Source organism: Miscanthus floridulus, chromosome 9, assembly GCF_019320115.1.
Source record: "Miscanthus floridulus cultivar M001 chromosome 9, ASM1932011v1, whole genome shotgun sequence".
In the NCBI taxonomy this organism is placed as follows: domain Eukaryota; kingdom Viridiplantae; phylum Streptophyta; class Magnoliopsida; order Poales; family Poaceae; genus Miscanthus; species Miscanthus floridulus.
In genome coordinates, this window is record NC_089588.1 from 78,018,353 (window position 1) to 78,036,586 (window position 18,234).

An 18,234-nucleotide genomic window follows, 5' to 3' on the forward strand; every position below is an offset into this window, starting at 1 on the left:
GTCACGGCTTCGACTGCGCACTGACTAACTTCGCAACCGTTGAAGATCCACGCGCAGTATTCGAACAAGGACACGTAGCGCCCATCCGTGTGCTTGGCGCACAGCTTCCGGACGCTGAGGTTGCGTCCGATCCACCCGACCGACGTGTCTGGTCGCCCCGAGGCAGGCACATTGTTGGGCCTAACGGCTCTATTCTTTGCGGACACTTATAAATAGTTGGTGGCCGGCTCTTCGGGATCTCTCTTAACATTTTGATCATCTTGACATCCTCTTGAGCTGAGCATACTCCCTCCCACTCATCTCCCTTGCTTGGTTGCTATTTCAAAGTGAGATTGAGTGATTCCAAGTGCATTTGCTTGAGTGCTTGCATCTAGTGGCACTTGGGGATCGTTGTGCCTACTGATTTCTTGTTTCTCTTGGTGGTTGCCGCCACCTAGACGGCTTGGAGCAGCGGAGGAGTTGTGGCAAGAGTTGGTGAATGTTCTTGGCCACCTCCCGGTGATTGTGAGGGGTTCTTGTGCCTTTTCCGGCGGAGTGCCAAAGGCAACTCTAGTGGATTGCTCGTGTCTTTGAGCTACCTCACTTGCGGGTAGATTCTTGTGGTGTCCACGGGTTGGACGAGGTTCGTGCTACACCTCTTAGCTGCTAAACCACCAAATGTTGGTCGACACAACAGGGGCGTAGCGTGCCGGCAAGCATGTGAACCTCGGAAGAAAAATACTTATGTCTCTTGCTATTTGGTATTCTCCCGGTTTATTGATTGGTTATCATCTTGGTGATTGGTTCATCCTCTACGCGGCAGTATAACAATTTTGACTTCTCCATTATTTTCTCACAAACTAGTTATAGCAAGCTCTTTAGAGTAGCTAGTTTTGAGAGCTTGCTTTGTATCATAAGTTCTTCTAGTGAAGCTCTTTAGTGTAGAAATGTTGAGAGCTCTTAGTGAGTAGCAACTTAGCTCTTGTGTGTGCTTAGTGCTTATAGCAACTAGAATTATTTGGATAGGTGGCTTGCAACCCTTGTAGAGCTAGAGCAAAATTTCATTACGCTATTTGTCTTATTAATCAAATTGCTCTAGTAATTTTACAGATTTTTATTAGCCTTTTCAAACCCCACCTCCCACCGCCGGTCCGTCCGCACGTCGTCCTCACCTCTCACGTCCTCCCTCCTCCGTTCACCCTCCCCTTCATTCCCCCAGGCCACCGCGCGAGGGCGACGAGGCGCGGGAGCGGGGGCAAGCCCGTGGACGACCTCGCCGCGGGGCGCCTCGCGTTCTTCGCCGCCGTCACTGACTTCACAGACGACTCCGCTCCCGCTACCGCCGGGATGCCGCCTGTAGACGCTGGGCTAGACGACGTCACCTCGCCTCCGCTGGTCCTGTCCAGACTCCCGACTCTGGCTCGAGAGTGGGCTTGCGGCTCCGTGGGCTCGCCCGCGAGCTCCCCATCGGGGCCGCCGTCGCCATCGCCGGCGAGCCCCTTCCCCTGCAGCGAGACGTTGGCGACGGCGCCGCAGGCGTCGCACGCGACGTCCTCGAACCAGCCCGACTGCGGCGACGCGCAGGGGTCGAGGCCTGGCGCCCACGACGGGAGCAGGCGGCCCATCGGGTCCAGCACAGCCCCCAGCGCCAGCAGCGCGCGCACCTCGCCGTCGTCCGCCGCACGCGCCTCGTTCGGGCCTAGGGCGAGGACGAGGAGGAAGGCGGTGAGCACGACGAGGCGGGAGGAGGCCATCACCCCGGCCGGCGGCGCGCGCCCTGTTGCGCGTGTGAGAGCTGGGACAGGGACAGGCCGGCGCTCTCCGTCTCGACGGCGGCCTCCTCCTCCGGTGGGAGAGCGCAGTGGTGCGGACGGCCTGCTTCAGTGGGAGGTCGCGGAGGATGGCGTCCATCGGTGGGGAGAGGCTCCCGCTCCCGCGGCGTGCGCCAGCTGCGGTGTGGATGGCCGCGCCGAGGAAGGAGCACGGGCGGCGCGCCGTGGCGAGGAGGACGACGAGGGCGAGCGCCGGCAGCGACGGCGCGGTCGGGGTAGCGCGGGCCTCGAGCTCGGTGGCGGCCATGGCCGTGGTGGAGTACGCCACTGGGGTGTTCGATAAAAATGTAAGCCTACCGAATGACAGTGCAGAGTTGCCATATCCATTTGGGCTACGAACCAAATAAAATCTCAGTTGAACCGGGCTAGCATTGTAGCCGTGCTCGGGCTTGCCAGGGCCAGGACAGCGAGCCGTGCTAGGCAGGGGCACCCTCCCAAACAGACCCCAGGTTTCCCAAGAGCACACCAAGACTTCTTCCATGAACCGGAGCGTCAGGTTCTTGATTCTGCGTAAGCCACGCACAGACTCAAGCAGAGACTTGATGAGCCCTCCGGTATCCAAAAAAGAAATCTCGAGCATCCTCAGCTCCTTCAATTTGCCCAGCTCCACGGTGAACCATGGGGTCATGATCACTTCTTCCACCACCAGCTCTTGCAGGGACGTCAGGTTCTCCATCTCAGACCGCCACGGATCATTCGTGCCACGCAGGCTCATCAGCATGCTTAACTCGCCGACAGTCTCTGGTAGTTCCTCCAAGTCGGTGTCCCTGACGTCCAGTACCAACAGATGCATGAGATCCCCTATTTCAATTGGGAGCTCAGCAACACGGGTGCCTTTCAATCCTAGGTACCTCAGCTGACATAGCTTCCCCAAGTGCTTGAGGTAACATCCTCCTATGACATCACAGCCTTCCAGCGCTAGCACACGTAGAGTACGGATGCTCACAAGCTGTGCCATTATGCTAATAGGACATTTAGGGCTGTTTGGTTTGCCGCCGTAGCATGCCTCGATAGGTGTGGCGCCACCGAAGCTTTTCCCGTCTGCCCGTGGCTCGCCACAACAACAGCGCCGAAGGTGAGGCGATGAATTCCGGCGCCACAGTTGTGGCGTGTTTTTGTGCTGGGAGCAGTGGTGGCAGCCACACCTTTGACCGGAACCAAACACCAGCCGCAGTCTGTGGCGTAGCGCACTCAGCACGGAACCATACACCAGCCTAGCTCTCAGTGGCTGCCGCAGGTGTGGTGTGGCGGACGGCGGCGGGCAACCAAACAGCCCCTTAGTGACATTGAGTGACCTCAGTTTAGCCATGCCATCAACCAAGTCATTGTTTTTATCTTGGTTGCTGCCTTCGTGCAAGGCTAGCCGGCGGACACCACTGCTCCTTGGAGAAGAGCAATCTCGGTGCTCTCGATCCAATATTTTAACAAAAAGTTTTCTTCGGTTGCCAGGGTGCGGATGAGATCCAGCACCATATCATGGACACGGCAACCATCCATGGGGTCATCCTCATCGTCCTTCATTGGCTGGATCATGCTTTTATTTATTAGCTGGGTGAAGTATCTCTCACCAACCTCGAACGGGCATTTTCCATTCTCTTCATTGAGAAAACCTTCGGCTACCCACATCCATATCAAAGTATTCTTCTATCCAGTGATCTTCAGGAAATATGCTTAGGTGCAACAGGCAAGTCTTTAGGTATGAAGGTAGATCATAGTAACTAAATGATAGTATATTCCTTGTGTTCTGAACTGTTCCATTTTGATCTTTAGACCTAAATCCAATCTTCCACAGGCCTGCCAACCAACAAACTAGCTATTGTGATTATAGACAATGGTATGCCGCCACATTTCTTTAAGATCTTTTCAGTTGCCTCATCCAATAGACTATCAGCTGGACCTTTGTATTTGTCACCACTTATTCTCAATTTCTCATGAAGAATAACTTTTTTGAGTTGTCATCGGAAAGTGGTTTCATGACCTAAACATCGCCAACTTCATTGGCAACTTCAGAAATGCGAGTTGTTGTGATTACTCTGCTACCACAATTGTTATCCACCAAAGCACATTTAATTAATTCCCATGTTGATGTCTCCCATATGTCATCAATAACAATCAAATACCTATTGGCATGGAAATAAATGGTGCATAAATTAGCTAAACCATCTAGAGTATATTAAAAAAAAACATTGAAACATGCCAGAATTAGAAACCAAAAATGCATAATCGATCATTAGCTCAATGAAGGCAAACATATCCTGTGGGTCAAATTTATCATCTCTATGGTGCGCCCATACAACCTCACTTATAGTTTGAACCATAATATAATAGCATGAAAAATTCCTTCTTAATGCAATGTCGTGGGGGTGATCTTTCCCCCGACGTCTAGTTTTTTCTGAATTCTCAAAATAAATTATGTCTGTAAGACCATTCTGACATTTTTCTACTCCCAAATTATGTTTGTCGTTTCCGATTGGATTATAATTCTTTTTTATCTGTTCCCATGACTAGCGTGAAGACATATAGAAGGCCTTAAATAATACGAATAAAAATGATAAGACACTGACGCACTGTTAGTAACTGAAACAATTACTCATCAGCATAGCAGTCAGATCAATAAAAGCGTTCAAATTCGGTGCCAAAATTAGATGCGTACCTCCTTTTGCCAAGATATTCCCGGAGCTCATTGATGAGCTGCCAATCACTCAGTGATTCTATGTCAAGTCCCATGTACTTGTGCTTGTGAAGTCCAATTAGGATGTTCTTGAAAGCTTTCTTGATGTTAGATTCTCGACCCGCTCGAACAAACGCAGTACGCTGAAAGTCCTTTTCTAGTGTGTCAAATACAGCTTTGGCAAGAGTAGTCTTGCCTAATCCACCGAATCCAACAATAGAGACCATCTTGAGCTTCTTATATATTGATAGCATCATCTCGATTGAACAACCTCTTGATTAGATCATTACTTGTCTCGGCAATACCAATTAGATTAGTCACCTCCTGGTACAATGCAAAGATGCGAGGGTCGACAGTTGGGTGCTGAGCAGCAACATCGTCAATCTTGTACCTATCATGTCATTCCTTCACCTCCTTAACTTGGACCTTGACATCTTTGATTTCATTGGCTATGCTGTGGCAAATCTTTAGCTTGGACAATGATTTGCAGCATCTCAGGATGAGCCCCTTGAAATCATGTTTCTTTTTTGGCTCAAGAACATCGACACGAAGCATGAAGGTATCAACAATGTCCTCAATGTCATAGGACAGCTCCCTAACGTCCCTTGCCCAGATCTTGACAAGCTCATCACGCTGGGCTAGCGGCACGTTGGAGACTCTCTTAAGGCTAACTTGCATGCACTCGAACTCAGACAAAAGGAACCTGATTCCCTCCTTCACACTCTTCTGCAGATTGTCTCCTCCTTAAGAAGCATACCTAGCTTAGGGAGGAGCCTTGTGATCGCACCCGTGGCGAACTCCATGTCAAATGGACCACTGCTTCCCAATCTCTGTCTCCTCTCCTCTCTGGCACTTATATATAACAAAACCAGTATTGCTAGTTTGCTACCAGTGGTAGTAGCAAACGAGTTGACATAAGAAAATTTCCAAGTGCTCTGCTCCTCCTCTCTACCTCCCCTTCATCCCCTCCTCCCCGCCCCTGACAGAATCAACCTCATAGCATGCTCCCAGGCCAACGCATCTGTAGAACAATCAGAAGAAAAAAGTTCAAATAATCCAGAAAAACTTTGACTTATAAACATTGAATCTGGTTCTTAAAGAAAACAAATCTATTCCGAAGAAATCCGAAAAAACTTTACTTATAGCAGTCGAAATGGATCATCTTGGTGCGCTAACACTATTCTTGCTCCAGTTGCAGAAGTATATACAAACCTGATTAAGATTTGAGGGCACTCCTTGCTCCTTCCTAGCTCCTATGCCTGCTTCCCATCTGATCCCCTTTGCTCAGCGTACTCCAGCTGCTCCTCTGTTCTGCAACTCGTCTGGAAATGGACCACGGAGACGCAGCGGACCAGCGGTGGATCAGGGACAATCATGAACGGATCGCTTGAGAGGTGATGGGAATTAACGGTGGGATGGTTGGATGCATCGTCAGGTCAGTAGATGGTGCTGGATCTGGTGGCAGAATGCTAGACGTTGGCCAGCGGTGTTTATTGGTGCTGGAACAAATAAATAAACCAGATCACATCTGGTGCCATGAGAGCTAGTATTTCACATGAAACTTTGAACTTTCAACACAAGCCGGAAACTTAAAAGTGATCCAGAAACATGCACCCAATTCAGAAACTTTCAAATCAATCCACAGCGACGTTTGAGTCAATTTAATTACAGAAACTTTACCTGGGCTGTGGGCTCCGGCGCGGCTACGATCCACGACGACCTCCTGCTCGGCGCGTCGCAGTACGGCTTCACGGCGACTCAACGCCGCGCTCGCACCGTCGACTTCGCCGTCGTCGTCGTCGCTGCGGGTAGGAAAAGGGGTAGGGATCGCTGGGGTCGGATCCCGTTGCAGCTAAGCGCCGAAAGTTGAGTCAGAGGCAAAAAGGAAGTAAACTTGTATGGAGCACGTACGGCGGGCTAGAGCAGGTTGACTCGAGTACCTGGGGGCTTGAGCGGGTCATTATTACTCGCGGAGTACTTACCGTCTTCTAAATTATACTGTTTTGACTATTCATTTATTTCATATTGTAATAACAAAATTTATAATTATGGAATATATCTGATAATAGCAACTTTACACAATAGTTAAAAGTTATATCATCTTCCTATTACTAATTAGAGACCTCAACAGAGACACGGCACCATCTTAATCCTAACTGGACAGGACGTGTTAGGAAATAAACAAATTCTAAAAATTTTCACAATAAAACATCCGGCATTTAATTTGGTACACTCGAATCATCATCGTTGATAATAGCATGTGGATTTATTGCAATGTTAAAAAACTTATACACCTCTGTCATTATAAAAAAAAATACATAAAATAACCCCTAATTTTGCGTCTAAATGACCCATCTTTGTCATTACCGCATTATGTAAGATAATTCAATATAACCCCCTAAATTTGTATATAAATTACACAGATCTGCCATTATGATAAATAATTCAAAATAACCACTTACAATTGCATCTAAATCACACACTTTTGTCATTATAAAACATAATTTAAAATAACCTCATAATGTTGCATCTAAATTACCCATCTTTTCCATTATGACTTTGTATCTAAATTACCCACATCTACCATTACGGAAGATAATTTAAAATACCCCTAATGATTTTATAAATTACACACCTTTGTCATTAATAATATAAAGTAACCTTCTAAGTTTGCATTCAACCTACCCATATATGTCATTGTGTGTGAAAGTATTACTTTTATATTTGTATCTATACCTCAATTGTTATAAAAAAAATCCCTCAAATCTACATTAAAATATTAATATATGGTATTACTAAAAATAAATTATAATAATATTCACAAAGTATGGTACGTATATATATTTCTAAATCATAGACTTCTACAACCGCGAAATTAAATAACCATAATGCTATGTTTCATCATATATACCAAGTAAACATGTACATTCTTTTTAATAATAAAATACATCTTGAACAAAAGATTAAAAAAAATACGATTTTCTACTTAACATGTGCAAAAATTTGGAACAACTCCATTAAAAGTTGAAAGCCAAACTATAAATTCATGAAGTCACAGAAAGGGATACAACATGAGTTTATGTCTTAAGATTAGGTTTCAACTAAATACATATCACTCAAGAAAAAGACAATAACTTAAATTCTAACTAGAGGTCCCCAATGGAGCCTCCATGTCAATCCGCACGAGACTCAATAGGAAAATAATAGATAGATCCTAGAGAATCTCGTAAAAATCAGAAACATTTCACCCCTTCACGGCTCTGACGGTGGCTAAGCTCTATATGCACCATGTTCATCATCTTCGTGGCCTTCCTCAGTCGACAATATCGGACCGTGACCAGGTATTTACCAGTCACCTCTGGCAGTTCGTCTTGCTGGTGTGACTCCGGATGGACAGACTGAAAGGGTAAATCAGTGCATGGAAACCTTTATCAGATGCTTTGTCAGTGTGTCCTTCCAAATGGATCGAATGGATTTACTTAGCTGAATTATGGCACAATACTACCTGGCATTTAGCTCTGGGATTCTCTCCCTTTTATGTCTTGTATGGCCATCAGACAAGACGCTTTGGCATTTCTGATATCTCAGCGTGTACTTTGGTATTGCTGATATCTCAGCGTGTCAGCCTGCTCCTTTAGATGATTGGTTCTAGGAGAAGACTACGATTACGAAGACTACAATTACTGCTCTTATTCAGCAACATCAAGTTCACGCCCAGCAACGCATGAAGAAGGCCCAGGCAGATAAGTCACGCACTGAACGCCAATTTGCAGTTGGTGGTTGGGTCTATTTGAAGCTCCAACCATAAATTCAGACGTCATTAGCCCCTTGAGCAAACCAAAAGTTTGCCTTCAAGTTCTTTGGAGCGCTTTAGATCCTTTCCAAAATCGGTGTGGTTGCCTACAAACTGTAATTACCTGAGAACTCTCTAATCCATCCTGTGTTTCACGTGTCTCAACTGAAGCAAGCAGTGCCCACGTCTCACACAGTTAAGGCTGGACGAAAAACTCGAAGCTCGTTAGCTCGCTCGGCTTGTGGCTGGCTCGACTCGGCTTGGCTCGGCTCGTTAAGATAACGAGCCGAGCCGAGCCAAGATTTTAGCTCGTTAGCTATAACGAGCCAACTCGAGCCAGCTCGCGAGCTAAACGAGCCAAGCTTCCAGGAAAAAAAGTATTATTTAAGGTAGTTAGATGCATGAATACTATAGTATTTTATTATACTTGTATATATATTAGCGCATATTAATTTTTTTATTCGATTTAAGGTTGTTAGATTCATTTCTTTTGTATTATTATTATTCTCAAACTTTAGATAAATGCAAATATTATATTTTGTGTATTTTTTATACCTGGCTCGCGAGCTTAACGAGCCAGCTCAAGCTTTTAACGAGCCGAGCCGAGCTGGCTTTCTAGCTCGTTAGGATAACGAGCCGAGCCGAGCTAGCTCGTTATCTTAACGAGCCAGAACAAGCCGAGCCAAAACGAGCCGAGCCGGCTCGTTATCCAGCCTTACACACAGTGGTGCAATTACCTCCTCAACTCGATGGTCTGCAAGTTCCTGTCAAGATTCTGCAACGCCGTCTATTTACAATGGGGTGGATGTTTCTCGGCAGGTCTTGATTCAGTGGTCTGGGCTGCCCGTCTCCTTGGCCACATGGGAGGATGTCAAGGCGCTGAAGCAACGTCTTGGGAACAAGCAGCTTCTCTTCCAAGGGGGGGAGGGGGTCATCACTGATGGATATACAGCAACTGAAGATGGCGCGGCCACTGTAGCAGGTCCGGCAACTGGACAGGGCGTGACAGCTGCAGAATATGGTCCTCACGGCTCCAAGCGACCAGCTCAGCCCAGCGGCCCTTATGTGGGGCTCGATTGGCAGTAGAGCATGTATAGGATTGCTACCTTGTGCTGAGTAATACTTTTTCTTTTCTTTTTTTGAAACTTTGTGCTGAGTAATACTTTAAGAGAGGAGAGAGTTGGAGTGAAGGACAAGAAAAAACAGAAAAGACAACTCTACTCGAATCTGCCTTCCTCGGTTCTACCGCTCTCCTTTCAGTTCTTCCTGCGTTCTCTGATCTTCCCTCCGATATATTCTTCTAGCAGTGAGCCAGTCTTGGGTCCAGATCATTGTAATGCCGGTGTGATTGTATCAACCCATCGGGCCGCAATCTGTACCCGTGCATCTAGGGCGTAGCTACGTGCTCACATTGGGATCGGTTCAGTTGGCCCTGGTGGTTAATCCAATATAGTTCCTCTTTAACAGCAAATTATTTTTCTAAGTAGATATTACAGCATGATTGACCTCAATACGATCGTATGATTGACCCGAGACCCCGGTGACGAAAAACAATCATGTGGTATATAAACCAACGCCCCTGTAACTGAAGGGGTGTCGATGATGAACTGAATAACCACCTTCCTGGTTTCCTCTTCTTCAACCTCTGAATTCCCTTTTCTTCTCTGCGTCTCTCTGAAGTCCTTCACTCTACCAATTTCTATCATCTCAATCTGATCCGGATTGTGACAAAGGAGCACATAGGCTACAGGTTCATTGGTTCTTGTCCACCTCAGGGGACGTAAGGGTGCAGAGTTGCAGGAGCAAGTGGAGGCTACTAATGCTCACTGGTGGTTGGGGTGATAACCCCGCGTCAGGCTCCAAGTACCCAACTGATGCATGTCGACGGCACTCTGACGGCAGGTGTGAGTGCCCCGATAGTCGACAAGGAAGAGCGCCGGGTCCTCATCACTGCGCTGTACCTGCCTCGTCGCCGGGCATCCCTGAGAGTGGCGATGGGTGCACCGATAGTAGGCCCTGCAGTGTTTTTTACAATGCATATCAGGTCGAGTTTTTATGTTGTGACGAATCTTGCCTTGTAACGAAAATTAATTTTGGCTGCAAATTCAGAGCTACATTGGCAAAAAAAAAATTGCATCACCAATCCAACCCCTTACATCTGAAAAATTGTACCATATTGATCCCATTCCCTCCCATTATCCTATCTGTGAAGTGGAGGCTGGTCAACTTGGAATAAGCGAAGGCCATAATTTCACAAAGGACAGCCACGACCACGATATGAAAATCCCAGAGCAGAAGCAAATGACGTTGATCGACGTGTAATTTGGGCTATGAAAAGAAAAGAAAAACCAAAACCAACCTTGGGTGCTTCGCTCCAAGAATCTCCTTCTGGGCGTACTTCCTCCAGCTGTAGCCATCATCAAGGTCCCTCACCTGAAGCTTCTGGTGCTCCATAATCTTCCTGCAAATCACAGAATAAATTTTGCAAAGAAAACGTGAATAGCTCATCTACACTGCAATAGAAAATATGTGCCCATTGACTCTGTTGCAGGAAGGTCTCATGCATCTGATGGAAGGGAAATGACCCAATTCACACATTAGGGCCTGTTCGTTTGGTCCCAAAACCCAAGGGGATTGGGAGGGATTGAGGGAGATTAAATCCCCTATAAGTCAAAATCTTCCTCAACCCCCTTCAATTCCTCTGATTTTGAAAACAAACGAACAAAGGGTGCTCACCTTCTCTTCATGTGTCTGGTAGCCAGGTCGGCATAATCATTGAGCTCACTTGAAGTCAGGTGTGTGGCTTCGTAAACCTGGCCTTCCGTCGTTGTTGTCTCTGTCCTCTGAATGCAGGTGTGGGTGTTGTGGTAGATGACGTCAAAGAGTGTCAGGTCCCCATCGCTGGGCTGCATCTGCTTCGTCGCCATGCATCCCTCGGATTGGTGGTGCATACACCGGTAGTACAACCTGGAAATGTCCCACGATTCAGATTGGCCACAGCTTTTATGCTGTAACTGCAAACCTTATCACAAGAATAAGAGAGATTTTGATTGTGAATGTAGGGAAAAATCGTGTCCATTCCATCTGAAAAATTGTAGTACTGTTGGTATTATCCTTAGGCCAATCATTTGGGGATAGAACAAAATCTCAAAATTCACAAAAGCCGGCAACATTGGGACCCCAAAGTAGAAGCGAAATAGTTGGAACAAATGCGAAGAAGACATGTGCAGATTGAGCTCTGAAAAGAAAAGAAAAAAGGGCAGCCCTAGTGCACGTAGCTCCCGCTTGCGCAGGTCAGGGAAAGGGTCCGACCACTTGGGTCTTTTGTACGCAGCCTTTCCCTGCATTTCTGCAAGAGGCCGTTTCCAACCTCTGAAAAGAAAAGAAAAGAAAAACCAACCGTGGATACTTGGCCCCAGGAATCTCCTTCTGGCTATACATGTTCCAGATGTGGCCATCATCAACAAGGGTCTCCATGCTCCCTGCTGAACTCAACCGCACCATGCTGTATATACAGAGGTAGCGGAGCTCTGCCATCCTTGCAAGGACTTCCCAGTCCTGTGCTTCCACAGCTAGCAATTTAAGGCGTAGGTTGGAGAGATGCGGGACGTGCGCCGATTTCACCCACGCTGGCAGCCGAGCCATGCAGACGCCTTCCATCACAAACTGGGAGAGCTGCGGTGGTGGCACCCAGCCATCCCAGGAGCTCACCAAGACTTCTGGCCAGAACCGGAGCGTCAAATTCTGGATTCTGCGCAGTCCACGCAGAGAGTCGAGCAGAGAATCCATGCGCTCTCCAGTCTCCAAAAATGAAATCTCGAGCACCCTCAGCTCCGTCAGTTTTCCCAGATCGACAGTGAACCATGGAGGCATGACCACTTTTCCAAGCACCAGTTCTTGCAGGGCCGTTAGGTTCCCAAACCTGGGTAGCCGCAGATTATTTGTGCCATCATGGATGCGCAGGCTCATCAGCTTGCTGAGCTCGCCAATAGTCTCTGGCAGTTCTTCCAAGCCAGTATTCCTGACATCCAATGCTAACAGGTTTACGAGATCCCCTATCTCCCTTGGAAGCTCCGCAACATGTGTGTCTTTCAATCCTAGGTACCTCAACTGACGTAACTGCCCAAGATGATTGAGGTTGCAGCCTCCTGTGATATCACAGCCTTCCAGTGCAAGCACGCGTAGAATCTGGAAGTGCACAAGCTGTGGCATCATACTAATAGGGCATTTAATGGCATTGAATGACCTCAGCTTTGCCATGACGTCGGTCAAGTTTTTATCTGTATATTGTTTGCTCCCCTTGTGCAATGCTAGCCTACGGATAATACTACTGCGTGGAGAAGAGCAATCTTGAAACTCACCATCCAATACTTTTACAAAGTTTTGTTCGGTTGCCAAACTGCGGATGAGGTCCAGCACCATATCATGGATACGGCATCCATCCACAGCATTGTCCTCATCACCCTTCATTGGCTGGATCATGCTTTTGTTTATCAGTTCGGTGAAGTATCTCTCGCCAACCTCGAATGCATCCTTTCCTTGCTCCCCGTTGAGAAAACCTTCAGCTACCCACATCCATATCAAAGAATTCTTCTCAATCCAGTGATCTTCCGGAAATATGCTTAGGTGCAGCAGACAAGTCTTTAGGTACGAAGGTAGATCGTAGTAGCTAAATGACAATATAGTCCTTGTGTTCTGGACTGCTCCAGTTTGATCTTTAGGACCAAAACCAATAGAGTCATACACCATGGACCAATCCTCAATGGGTTTGTCAACCAACAAACTAGCTATTGTAATTATAGACAATGGTACGCCACCACATTTCTTTAGGATCTTTTTCATTGCTTCATCCAATTGAGTGTCTACTTGACCCTTGCGTTCATCACCTTGAGAAAGTGGGTCATCAAATATTCTTGTGTAGAATAACCTTTTCGAGTTGTCATCGGAAAGTGTATCCATGACATAAACATCACCGACTTCATTGGCAACATCAGAAATGCGAGTTGTTGTGATTACTCTACTTCCAAGATTACTATCGACCAAAGCACATTTAATCAGCTTCCATGTTGATGTCTCCCATATATCATCAATAACAATCAAATACCTATTGGCATGGAAATGAAAGGGTCATGGATTTATAAAAAAATGACAAGAGAGAGCTAGGAATGTGGTTGTGCAACCCCCCACACACACACACCCACCCCACCCCCACACTGTAGAAGGTCCCCGATATTTTCTAAGATTTTGTACAGGACACGTTCAGTGTTAAAGGGTGCGATGTGTTAAGTGTCCTACATCCCATGAACTCTGTAATAAGAAATACAATAATACAAAGGGAAAGGAAACAGAATGTTCATGCTTCTACTGTTAACATCAAGGGAGGTTTCCTCATCCTTTGATCATTCATTTATTTTATATTATATTATCTATGATTATAAACTTATGATTATTGTATACTACATTTGATTATAAATCTAATAGTATGAGGTTTGTATTACAATAGTTAAAAATTGTTGACCAGATTATTGGTCAAAGATTATAAAGTTTGACTCTTAACATATGCGAAATGTCTTATAAACTGGACCGGAGGGAGTACTTGAGAACAAATCATGGTTATTCCCTCTTTCGCGAACTCTCTTAAGCAAACTCTGGAATTGATCTGATTCCTTTCTCTCTTCCTAAATGATGTGCCATACATCTAAAATTGAGCATGGAACAAAATTCAGCAATGGATTTGGGCCTGAAGGTGTAGCAACGGGGGCTCAGTTCCGGCATTTGTGGTAGGTGCTCTGATGTCGTCACAGCAGGCATGGGAGTTGGGAGCCACCATAGAGGCAGGGGACACCATGGACTGGGGATCTCATGCCATACCAGCAAGGTGGAGCTCCTTCGATGCTCTTCTTGGGAATCGGTTCATGATTGGTCTGAGAAGTAGCTGGTTCTTGTTCCTTTTGAAATCTAATTTTATGAAGGTTCATGTATTCTGAAATCTGAAGAATGCTCTATGCCATTTCAATCCTAGGAGGATACGAGGACAGTGGAGGTTCATGGCAGCGATTTAGCGGTGCACCGTGCGCATGACAGCGGATACTAGGAACGCGGCAACGAAGATGAAGCAGAAGGACAAGTCGCCAGTGAGGCGATGGAGGAGCAAGGAAGCCATGGTGGTCTGGCTAATAGGCTGCAGTTGAACCATAAAATCCACTTAATCCACCTGATCCACACCCACGACCCATCTAGCAACTCCTTTCACGGGTGGGTTGAAAAATCCATCGGAACCATGTAAACCCACCCATGCACAGGCCTACAACTACCACAATAGCACAATTATCTTACAATAACTAATTGGATGCACTTAAAGGGCCACTGAGGTAATCTGCACAAGACACGATCATAAAATTTCTCATAAAAATAAGTTACCCACTTTAACTAACTCAAGATATACATTCAACATATGCGTAATATTGCAGACCATATATAAATGGATGCAAGAAACGTTGAGCATGTCAATTTCCATGTCAAACACATAGCTGAAGCTTATGTTTCAGCTAAACACATGTCAGACACATGGAGGCTCAATGCAAAGGGAAAAATTATGAATAAGGACAGAAAAGTATATAAAATAATCAGTAAGTGAAGTCTATTACAATCGGATGAAGATTGTGTTAGAATATGAGCAAAAAAAACTGATGAAACTGAATGCCAAGTAATTAATAATTAAGTCTATTGGAACCGGGTGAAGATAAGAAAGTATCCATATGGGCATTCGGTATTGTGTTAGAATTAATAAATAAGAGAGCAAAGACAATCAATTTTGACTAGTTGTCATCAGCCCATGGGCCGTGCTGCAGCACAAGTAGATGGACAAGTAGTAATTCAAACAAAACACTCGTCAACATAGTATACAATATCAATAATAGCATTTCAATTTGGTGGGTTTTGCATCCGTACCTCCTGTTGTCAAGATATTCCCTGAGCTCATTAATGAGCTGCCAATCACTCAGTGCTTCTGAGTCAAATCCCATGTACTTGTGCTTGTCAAGTCCAATTAGGATGTTCTTCAAGACTTTCTTGATGTCAGATTCTCGGCCCACTGGAACAAAAGCAGTACACTCAAATTGCTTTTCAAGTATGTCAAATACTGCTTTGGCAAGTGTAGTCTTGCCTAATCCTCCGAATCCAACAATGGAGACCATCTTGAGCTTTCTATTGGTAAAATCATCTCCATTGAACAACCTGTTGATTAGATTATTGGTTGTATTGGTAATGCCAACGAGAGTGGTTATCTCATCAAACAATGTAAAGATGCGAGGGTCGACAGTAGGGTGCTGAGCAACGACGCCGTCAATCCTGTACCTATCATGTCGATCCTTCACCTCCACAACTTGACTCTTGATATCTTTGATTTCATTGGCTAATGTGTGACGAAGCTTTACCTTGGACAATGATGTGCAGCACCACTGGATTAACCCCATGAAATCGTGTTTCGTTTTGGGCTCAAGGCCATAAATGCGAAGCATGAAGGTGTCGACGATGTCCTCTATGTCATAGGATAGCTCCCTAACGTCACTAGCCCAGATGTTGACAATCTCATCAAGCTGATCTTGTGGCACGCTAGAGACCTTCTTAAGGCTAACTTGCATGTACTTGAGCTCATCCATAAGGAACCTGATTCCCTCTTCAAATTCTTTTGTAGATCGTACTCCTCCTTGAGCAGCGTTCCTAGCTTGGGGAGGAGCATGCCGATTGCCCCCGTGGCAATATCCATGACAAATGAATTGCTCCCGCTCCCCTAGTAAATTTCTTTCCTCCTGCTAAGGACTACCAGTAGCAGCAAATGAGCTGCGATAACACAAAAACGAATCTGGAGCGCTCCTGCTCCTCCTCTCCACGTCCCCTTCATCCCCCTCCATGGCACCGCACGGCATGCTCCCAAGCCTGAAGCATCTGTGGAAAAATCAGAACAAAAAGTTTCAATAATTCATATAAACTTTTGATTCCAAGAAAAAAAAATCTGTCGATTCAATTTCTTTACAGAAAATTGCCCTAGTAGCACTCAAAATGGACTGTTTTGCTGCGCGAACATTATATTGATCAAATCCCCTCGTCCCACCAGTCTGCCACTCTGATATGTGATTCTTCAACCTCTAGCTCCTATGCTCTGCATCCCATCCGCTCCCCTTTCTACCCCGGGTGCTCGGTGCTCCTGTGCTGTTCCACTCCCGGCCCCCCTCCTCCGACTCAGATCTACCCATCCTCTTCATTCCCAACGTCAGTGCAACCCATCCTCTGCTAATTTCAGCCTGGATCTGGCGCATCGCACCATGAATAGCCGCCGTCCCCCCAAGCTCCTCCGCACATCGCTGACTTCATCGGGAGAGAGAGAAGTGATGGGGCTAAAGGTAGGATGATTCGGTGCATGGATCTGGTGGTATTTACGCAAACTTGAAAACAATAGTGGTCCCAAAAAAAACTTTAGATTCGCAAATTTCCAAATCAACAAAAACAGATTATTCAAATCCACCCACAAGAATGTCCATATCATTTTCCAAAAGAAAATAAAAAAAATTCAGGTCCACCCACCTTAGCTCCGCGGTGGCTACACGATGGCCTCCTTGCCGGAGGATGTTTGAGGAGGCCGAGGAGTGGAAAGTCTGGAGGAGTGGAGGGGAGCGGAGCGGTGGCGCAGGGTGGATTCAGCCTTGGACCTCGGGTCGCTGAGAGTGAAGTTGCGTTGACTATACATGGCCATGCAGCCGTGGCCCGTTGGCACGGCATGGTATTTTAGATTTTTAGCCCGCACGACCACGACACGGCCCGGTGTTGTGCGGGCCCGGGCCACCCGGGCTGTGCTGGGGCTGCACCCCACACGTGGACGGGCACGGCACAGCCCGTTAAAATCATCTAGGCCCGATAGAGGCCCGTAAGTATATATAAAAGTGCTTCTATGTTCTAACTGGCCCTAATTTCTAATTTCACATCCAGCCATCCACTCAAAAGCTTCAGTTTGATTTTGGTTAATTGATGAAACCTATTGGACTAACTCTTGGCTAAGTGTGTTGATTAGTAAAGGTAGTCCAAGCCAAGTTGTGAAGCAAAGTGATGATCATGATGGTGGATGGTGAAGGCTACAAGTAGATGAATCAAGTGCTCACACTTGGAAAAAGAAGAAAGAGAAAAACAAAAGAGATCAAGGCAAAGGTATAATTTGATAGGGCTCTTTTGTTTTGACACTCAAGACACCATAGAGGATGTGAGTGTGTTTAGGATAAATAGTCATACTATGGAGAGGGGAGAATCTCGGTTAAAGCGGTTATCAAGTGCCACTAGGTGGAATCATACATGCATTTACATTAGGACCTAGTGTGTTAACTTAACACCCTTGAAAACGCTTCTAAAAATATGCTAACACACATGCACAAAAAGTGATACACATTGTGTTAGCACTTGGGGGCAAGGGTGAAGAGCTTGGAGATGAAACTCCACCGGCGGAGCCACCGACGCCCTATACAGAAAAGACGGGGTTTTTCACAGAGTGCACCGGACGCTGGTCCCCGGAGGTGATCGGACGCGTCTGGTGCTTAACCCTAGTGAAAGGTCCTTGTTTAGTTTTGGTAATTGAGTGACAACTTAGGTGGACTAATTGTGTTTATATGAGATACACAGGTGATTAGTCCACAGGTACATGTGTGTGAGCAACATATGCCATGAAGGTGAAAATGGCTTGGAGATGTTGCAAAGCTCACACATGTGATGATGAAGGAGCTTAAATGCACATGAGACATGACATTGAGTCATGTGATCAAGGTGGAGAAGATCAAGACAAGACTTGGCTTGATGGACCGGTTGCAAGCGTGAAGGGCAAGTCGAAGGCTTTGGAGTGATGGACCGCGTGGCGGTGAAGCTTGAGCAAGACTTGGCGCCGATGGACGATGGCAACGGTGAAGAGCAAGTAAAGT

General features: G+C 46.2%; 2 pseudogenes; both read right to left on the reverse strand.

The window, feature by feature from the left end:
- Nucleotides 1-1,166: 1,166 nt before the first annotated feature.
- Nucleotides 1,167-6,368, reverse strand: LOC136482208 (disease resistance protein Pik-2-like; annotated as a pseudogene).
- A 3,350-nt stretch (nucleotides 6,369-9,718) lies between these two features.
- LOC136483816 (disease resistance protein RGA5-like) lies at nucleotides 9,719-17,011 on the reverse strand (annotated as a pseudogene).
- Nucleotides 17,012-18,234: the final 1,223 nt, after the last annotated feature.